Here is an 8,898-nt window from a genome sequence, read left to right as displayed (position 1 = left end):
TTTGCGTTAAGAGCATCTTATAATCTTAATTTTATATTCGTAGGTTCGAAATTCAAATTTAAATAAAAACCATCTTGAGTCATACACATTAAACACTTAAAATTTAGAAAAAATTATCATCAAATGTAACTTTAATATTTGTATATTCCCATTAAAATTTAAAGAAGCTTTCAGCAAATGCTCTAAAAAATTATATCAATAAACAATTCAAAGGAATATCAAAGAAAGGGCATAAAAGGTGTCTAAAGAATTCGCAGCTTTGGCAGATTTTATAACTGCAGCGTACACCTACCATGAGTTTCAGTGATCTTACTCGCTATCAACCACGTTAAAATATTGTATAAAATTGTACAGCGCCTCTAACGGTCACTTGCGGAAAACTTATTACTGTATGTAGTATGTTATGTAGTAACTATTTAATAGTCTATGGTGTCTAGTAGCAGGTTTTGTAGCGTTTTCAATCATGAGTAATTTATTTGACAGATGCTCTCGAGAAATACTGATAATCTCCTCGTAGTTGTAGTCTCCTCGTTTCGCTGTCGAATGCAATTGAACGCAAGATTCGATTCCTAGCTCATGGTAAGGGATCTCGGCTTACCTCAATTTCGCAAATCCCTGCGAGCCTTGTGATTTCTTGGAAATAATTCTGCGTAATTTATTTCACATCTGATTAATGCTGCGTAGGTGTTTGGGTGTATAATTGAGATGTTTTTTCTCGTAACATATTATACTAAGTAAAGAGTTTTAGGAATACAAGGATTCAAGACTTCATTCGCTTGTGATTTAATCGCTAAAGCTTCTTTTAAAGTAAAATTTAGTTAATTTAATGTGCGTCAGCTTTTTATGTCCTTAAATGTTGAATTTGCAAAAAAAATATTTCTTCGTGTTTATCTACTCTGTAAATAGAAGTATGTTGCATAATTTTAGTTTTCTAATTATGGCAGTAGGTCGTTTCACGTACAAGATTAACGTATTTGTGTCGTTATATCAATCAAATAAAAAATCTATAAAACTTAAGTTAATAAATAAAAATTGGTTAAGATAACATGGAAATCGTAAAAGATTACTTAATAAAATGAATTCATACATATGTGAGACTATTATCGTACTGTATTAAAAATTTTATTTAAAAAAGATCAATCAATACTGTCTTTTTAAACATGGTTCATTATCCCAGTATTTAATTATTCCGTCCACCGTCTAGACTCGATATTCGATCAAGCTGTATTGTACTGTAAGCTTCTAACATTTGATTGGAAGGTACAGACGAAAACAATTGTCCCTGCTTCATTACAGTTGATAGTTGATACTCGTAGTAGATTAATGAAACTTACAAGGAAATAATATGTCCCCACGACCCCAGACCTTCATTCAACCACGTTACGTGATTCAAAAGGAATTTTATTCAAATGTAGCAAACAGCATGGCCTAATTAACTTAAACCGTTGACATGTCTTTCCAGAATGTCTTCGAATACTTAATGTGCCATAAGAAAATTTTGTATTCGGTCAATTAAAATGTACAAATGAAATTAAACCTTACCGCGTACAATTTAAAACACTTAATTCCCTTAAATACATGCCCTCTTCGGGTAACTGTAGTGTATCAATATATTTTGTTAAACAAAGACTTTCTCGCTAATAATTATTTCGTAGCGGCTTTTAATATTTAATTGTCATCGAGGCTTAGCATATTGTGTTAATTAGAATTAATTTAACGATTGTTTTAATAAATTTCAATGTCAATGTTTAGTGATTATTTTTTTATTCGAAACTAGCAGTCCGCCCCGGCTTCGCCCGTGGTACCTACGTGTTTACGTTTTTTTTTCATAAGAACCATCCTCGTACTTCAAGGAATAGATTCCGCAGCGCACGCGATGAAAGAAATTTTATTAAGGAATTTTTTACACCTTGGGTTACATTATTGCATTTTTGATAAGGATCTCTATTTTTTTGAAAAATATGCAATATAGCCTATGTTGCTCAGTGAAGATGCAGCTTTCTAATGGTGAAAGAATTTTTGAAATCGGTCCAGTAGTTTATGCGTGAAAACCATACATACATACATACATAATTACAAACCTTCCCTCTTTATAATATTAGTATAGATGACGAGAACTTTTCTAAAACTGGAACTTTTTGTACAAAGCATTTATTTAATTGAAAAATCGGGTATTCATTTATGGACGTATCACAAATGGAGGTCGTTTTTTGCATTCTGCTGTTTCATGGCGATCATATTATATGGTTTACTATAAAACGTGTGCTTTCATAACACCCGGCCTTCATAAATTGGTGTAGTATAGATACATTTATTTTCAACCACAGATTATATAAGCTATATTTATTATTTATAGTACCTACCTTAAGTATATAATTCCACGACCGACGGCTGAATGCTGATATCGTAGTCTCAATAAGAATTAATTGGAATAGGAATTACATTATTATGATATAAATATTTTGGATGCAAAATATAAAAAATTCGATCACGAGGCGGGACTCGAACCCGCATCCTTTCACGCCAATCCGGGCTATTCTATTTTCTATGCTTTATAAATTTATATTTATAAATTTATATTTATAAAGCATTTGAATGCCATAAAACCAAAAATATCAAATTCATAAAAAATCTTATTTAGGTGACATCAATAAAAATATAAAAGTGGTGGTATAATGATTTTAGTAACAAAAATGAATTACTATTTAATTTTCTTACGATTTCCCGACACAAATTCAAATGAAACGTAAGCAAAAACAAATTAACTTCGATACAATGAGTTCCAACTAAGAATATATACTGTAAACATTTAAAACACTTAGAGCACTAAAGACCGGTGCTAAAGAAATATAAATGAAAACTAGAGGATAGTTTAAATGAAACTTTAACGTTTATTCCTCGATTAAGTTACGTTAGGAAGCTAAAGTTGACGGATGCGCCGGCTGCAGTAAAACTTTCAGCTTATTTTTAGTGAAATGCCTTGAATGCTTTAATATTGCGCCACTCGAGTGATGTGCCATCAAATCTTTTACAATCGTAATAATAAAGATTTGTTAAGACATTTTAAAGGATCAGTAGAAATACAATTTAGACAATTTTGAAAGTACGCACCAGTACATTATTTCTGAGTAGGCTGTTCTACACAGAGCGAGCAGCCTCGCGAAGCATTTTCTACACAAAGTGGCTCGCCTTTTCTGGACGTACGTTTCTGCCGAGGAAAATGGCCACTCACGCGTTTTGGTCGGTCAAGCAACGTCCACATACACTGAGCTTCACAAAAGTATTGGTTCGCGAGGCTGCTCGCTCTGTGTGGACCCGCCTATTATTATTTTATCTATATGTCACTGATTGATTGATCAAAGTAACTGAGCCGCTAAAGTTGGATTGGATTGTAGATCCATTTATATTATAACCTTAGTACAATAGGCTGGATTTAACCGAATTCGTGTGGGATGATTGCCTTTAAATGTAGTTTCGTGTGATAGTGGACTATGTACCTTACTTTAATCATTTTGATTAAATAAAGTATTGAAGTAGGTATAATAGTTGTTTATATCTAACTTCATTTAACATTTATTTTGTAAAAGAAGCGATAGAATTGTTAAATAATAAATTTATTAAAACTCCTACTCGGTTGTGTTTATTGACTTGAAATACTTTGTTTCATAAAATGCGGGATTGTAAGATAGTTAAAAAAACGCAAAGAATCTAAATGACCTGTCTCCTGCCAAAAATACATAATTAGTAAATAACGTTCGTAATTAAATACTATAAGCTAAACAAAATACAGAACACCGTCATACTATATTCAAAACATCTAAATTAGCTACACCGTTCGACTACCACTTAGTAACCATGGTAACCCTACTCCCATGTAGGCATTATATGAACTTGAGGAATTTATGTGACAAGCATAGTAACGGGTGGTGTTACGAATTAATTACTAGTCCCGCGGGCTGCGGTTAATTACATCACATGAGCTGCGAGTTACTAAAAATAATTATTCAATTGAAATGTACGTATATTATACGCTGAGCTGGTGAAAATTGTTTGGAATATAGCGTAGTGGCCGATTTTTATAGAGGACTAGCGGTCCGCCCCGGCTTCGCCCGTGGTACATATTTACGTTTTCTCTACATAAAAACCATCCTCGTACTTCAAGGAATATAATAAAAAAAGAATTATCGAAATCGGTTCAGCCGTTCTCGAGTTATGCGCTTACCAACACATTTTGCGATTCATTTTTATATATAAGAAGATAAGATTATTTTACGCATGTGTATGTGTTTTAATGTTCTTACCTCTACTGTTGGTTGAGCTACATTGTAAGTAAATGTATTGCGGGTAAAGCAGCGATGCGGTTATTCATTGATGGGTAGCCTCAGTAACGCCAAACAGTATTTTACCGCACGCAATTCAAGTTGAATCTTCCATCAAAATAAAGAGAGCAGTATCCATGATAAAAATGTTCGGACTGTTGGGTTAATTATTATTATTAGCCTCTAACACTAAAACAGTAAAATAAATACCTACACCAATTTATAGTTTCTCTAAAAATATTTATTATTTCAAGTGTTAAATGTATCCCGGTTCAATTATTACACAATTAAAAGTAATCGCTTATTATTACATCCTTAGAATCGTGTACAACCGAAATGCGTAACGATACAAAATATATTTCATAGCCATACCTAATCTTAACTAGGTTAACGAATAACATATAAGTACAGTCATAAATATTTCCCCAGTCACCGCTCGGCAAATCCCATTTTCGTGATACAATTAATCCACTATAAGAGCTATCAATGTTAGAAATCATAGTGGCATATAAATTACTAGCTATTGAGCGAAAAAGCTTATTAGTCTGCCCCGATTACGCACAGGATTATTGGATATTGTGGTAAGATTTTAGGCCATTAGCCGGCTTTATCGGACATCCTTAGTAATATTTTTTCGAGAGCCAATAGAATTGTCATTTGCTTTTTGTAACGTGAGGAATTAACATAACGCCCATTCTGCGCTTTGTAAAATTTATAAGGAGCTGGTTTATCCGGCTGTGTGATAAATAGACAAGAGGTATTTTTCGGTGTTTTAAGATCCTATGTTTCCATATGATAAGACCGTAATACCACAGATAATATAATACTATTTTTTTGTATTTAATAAAGCGATGGATCTAGTTAAACGTTCACTCAGACAAATTTTATAGTACAATAGTAATTTTTAAGCTTATTTATCGCAGTTTTGAAAACATTTTCGTTGTGTTTATATTTCGACGAGATGTGAATATAGCAAGTATTGGAATAAATCCTACCCCAGTCGTTTATTATTTATCTACTGCCAAGCATGCAGATGGTAAACAAAACAACCTCCATCATTCTATACCCATCTATACCTGTAGAAACTATTTAACTTCTAATTTCCCTAAAACATACCGCACATTTTCGGTCGCGTGCCCGCAACCCAATCACAACCCTGTCATCCCTAAGTTAAATGGAATGCCCCGAACTTACTGAAGGGATAAGAAAAAACCCCGCTCAATCCCCGAAGAAAGTTCCCAACTATTAGGTAATGTATATACCTATTGTACGAATCTTACAGTTAAGTCTAAGGGCGTTTGTCCACTACAAGGAATTTTACGGTCCGGCATTCCGATTTTTTACGGTCCGGTATGGCACGCAATTAATCTAAATACTAGCTTGTGCACTATACGTAATTTTACTGTCCGACATTTTACTTTTCCCTATTCCGGATGGTTTTTTGTGTCTACGAGTCGCTGTAGGTATAATTGTTTTCGAATGCCCACTTGCTTGGATTTTACTGTTTTTACTGCATATGCCAATTGAAAGCAAGCTCTTGTTTTACTTTCTTTTAGTTGGCAATGAGATTTGAGAAGTCGGTATTGTTATTTTATATACATTGACCAAGCATTGACCTATAATTATTATCTAAGTAAGTGTTGGTAAGTTAAAGTTCAAGTGGGAATAGCTTTAGCTCCTCGTCACCGATTAAAATAAATAAGTGAAACACGCATTTTAAATCTCTTACGGAACTTTACTTTTTATTATAACGAAATAATATAATATTTCACCTCCTATATTTTTTACTCGTTTCTTGTAAAATGCAAAAACAATAATTTATGATAGCATTAAATCGCCAAACTTCCTTGAACTGTACCGCACTGATCCGAGTAAAGACGGACAGGTGCACAAGCAATTCATCGGTTTTTTCATGCCACACCGGACCGTAAAAAATCGGAATGCCGGACAGTAAAATTCCTTGTAGTGCACAAGCGCCCTAATAATGAAATTGACTATAGGGTATACAGCAAATTATTTGTCAACTGATTTTCCTCTAGAAAATATTTAGTAATCTGTGCTTTTACTCTATATGAAATACGAGAATTGCTTTTACTGTTTGCTATTTAAATTAATAAATACCACACAACCGCAGCCATTAAGGAAAACCATAAAATTTCGTAGTTGAGATAGTATGCGTTGGGATGACATTTATGACTTCATTCAGTTATGATATTTCTTTCTACTTCGACTTTAGTACCTATCAATATTTATCGCTATAAAAGTTTCTCCTTCAAGTACACAATAAGCTTCTTACTAAGTTTTCTATAAAAAATCATTCAGCATTATATATATGTTACGGCTAAAGGTAGGTGAGAACATAAACTTAAGATTAGCCGGCTAAACTTAGGTTTATTTTCGACGAGGTGTTAATGTTAGTTTGTTCTATCTTTAGCCGGCTAAACTTAAGTGTAACCGCAGGCCCGTGGCTAAAAATGTCGGGGTGGGTAGATTTGGTTACTATAATACATGTAAGGAACAGGGCGAGTGTTTTCTGGCACTTCGCCGGCTGCTGCCGCAGCACGCTCACTGTGCTCGCTCGGCTCGTGCGGGTCTTAAGAGTTCTAACCTAACCTAACCTAGCCACCAGCTTTCTGCCCTGAGTCGGGGTGGGTAGATTTGGTTACTATAATACATGTAAGGAACAGGGCGAGTGTTTTCTGGCACTGTGCGGGCCCCTCAAGCCCTCCACCGGCCCGGCGCTAACCAAATCTACCCACCCCGACATTTTTAGCCACGGGCCTGCGGTTACACTTAAGTTTAGCCGGCTAAAGATAGAACAAACTAACATTAACACCTCGTCGAAAATAAACCTAAGTTTAGCCGGCTAATCTTAAGTTTATGTTCTCACCTACCTTTAGCCGTGACATATATAAGATGGAAAATAAAGAATTTACTTTACAAATTGTTTTACGTTAATTTCTGTTCATATTTTAAGCAAATTAAATACATATACTGCCAATATCTAGCATGTCGTATAGAACTAGGTAAGCACTTGAAAGTTGGACTTCGAATACCATTTTCAAATTTCACTCCAGGGTTTTGTCGATTCGATTACTTTCACTCGACGTTGAATAGTTTTAAATATAGCTCGCTGGACGTTCATGAAAGTTGCTTCACAATTGTTAAAGTTAAATAACGTATGTGTTATCGCCTGTTATGTCCTGAAACAATGGGAAGGAAATACTGAAACTGTTGTCCAAGGTTGTTGCATAAACTAATTTAATAATTTGAAGCTACTCCAGAATTAACTGTTTTTAAATAATTTGAATCTACTATAAAAAAAAGTTACAAACAAAGCTCTTCTACTTAAACTGTATCAAAATCTATCAAATTCAGCTTAAATCGCTAATATAGAGAACATGGTAAAGTAGAGATTCCTAATTTAATAAATACCGAACGAGACTCAGTCTAAGATCACAACATAATAAGTAAATAGCTTAGTTCATTATTAGAGAATAGCACACAATTCCTGCAACGCATAACCATATTTCTCACACAAACAATAAGAAACATAATTCCCTGGCAAATATTCCAATTCGACCGCACCAGGCCAGCTTGTAAATAAACGAATCGGCGAGAACTCGCAATTACGCGTATGCTTCAGTTAGCCTACCATGTGTTTACAGTGATCTTACTCGCTGGTAGTGGTAACTTCGTAAATAGATTGTATGGAAAATTATACAGTACTTATAGAGGACACTTAGAATACTTATTTTCGGTATGAGTCTGAAAGTAAACAACAAAGTAAACCTGTCCTACCACTAGCGTGTCACGTCTTGTATCGTATTCTATAGATAAATAATCGGTGCCACGAGAGAATTTGAAAGACTCTCGACCGAGAAAAGGATCATTCACGCTATACCGTATCGCGGCCGTATCGGGCCTCGGCCGGTCCAATATTATTGTTGGTGGATATTGTTACATTTTTCCCGACTCCGGCACGGTCCGGCCCCTGTATGTTGTAGCATGAAATACATAATTAGCGCTAAATACTTTTCCGTTTCTAGTTTCGCTATCGAATGCAATAAGTGAAGGCAAGATTCGATTGCGAACTCATGGTAAGGGTAACCATTGCATTGCGTGCAACCAATTCCGCGTATAAACAAGCTAATCAAGCCTACAGCTCCAGATAGTTCGGCGAATGAAAATGGCGTTTTCCTTTTTTAATAATCGAAACCAATTTTTCTGGACGATGTCTCTTGCATCACTAAGTTCGCTCGAATTTTGTTTGAATATGCATTTTACATGGTCATTAAGTTTTAAGTAGGTCTGTAGGTACGAATATCCAGTACTCTATTAAATAAAACACCAATCAAGGCAGAAGTACATCTTGTAATAATTCAAGTGATCGATTTAAAATTTGGCTTAAAGGCTTAAAGGATAATTAATCTTTACAACGATCAAATTGAACAGAATATTTTTTATATCATAAAAAATAAGCCTTTCCACTTGTTCTCTATCTACTTTTTAAAATTTAATAAACTTCCTACCTACGTCCATGGATTGAATCATTATGAACACATGTTTTCAAAAATTG

Source organism: Colias eurytheme, chromosome 7 (assembly GCF_061535395.1).
Source record: "Colias eurytheme isolate Ceu_HAF_F1 chromosome 7, ilColEury1 Martin Lab GWU primary, whole genome shotgun sequence".
NCBI classification, from domain to species: Eukaryota; Metazoa; Arthropoda; class Insecta; order Lepidoptera; family Pieridae; genus Colias; species Colias eurytheme.
This window is presented reverse-complemented; position numbering follows the sequence as displayed.